This window comes from Rhagoletis pomonella, unplaced genomic scaffold (assembly GCF_013731165.1).
Source record: "Rhagoletis pomonella isolate Grant_MI unplaced genomic scaffold, Rhpom_1.0 Rhpom_scaffold_00655, whole genome shotgun sequence".
In the NCBI taxonomy this organism is placed as follows: Eukaryota; Metazoa; Arthropoda; class Insecta; order Diptera; family Tephritidae; genus Rhagoletis; species Rhagoletis pomonella.
The window spans coordinates 55279-55991 of record NW_023459209.1 but is presented as its reverse complement, the minus strand read 5'-3'; positions in this window follow the sequence as shown (position 1 = coordinate 55991).

Genomic DNA, 713 nt, shown 5'->3' with positions numbered 1-713 from the left:
GAGAAGGAGTAGAGTGAAATGCAGAACTTGGTTGACATTTTGAAACCTTTTGATAAAGCGACTGCAGTGCTATGCGGGGGCAAAAATGTGACATTGTCTTTAGTGCGACCTTTATTACACCGTCTTATTAAAAACCACATGGCCGCATCGTCGGAAGATGATTCAAATAAATATATATTCAAAGAAACTGCATGTAATTCGCTTTTTCAAAGGCTCAATATGGATTGTGTTATAGAAGAAGTTTCAGCTCCAATCATTTCCTCATTTCTAGACCCCAGATATAAGAACCTTAATGATAAAGATTCGCAAACAAAACACAAGGTTTATGACTTTATCAGAAGCCAACTTCAAGTAAGCAATGTCATGAACCAAGAAACCGACAGCGTAGTACATACCGACATGGATTTTTTGTTTGATGGTGAAATCCCAACAAATAATGTTATGTCACAAATCGACTCTTATTTGGCTGAACTTCAGATCGGGCACAACATTCATTCCCTAACACGGTGGAAAAATATCCGTGCTATTTATCCAGAACTTTTCAAATTGGCCGCAAGATATTTGTGCATACCAGCTACATCGGCAGGGTCTGAACGAACTTTTTCAATTGCTGGGAATATTGTCATGCCACGTAGAAGTTGTTTGTCACCGCAAAATATTAGCCTCCTAACACTCCTGTATAATAATAAGCGTTTCTTCACAGATATGGGTCC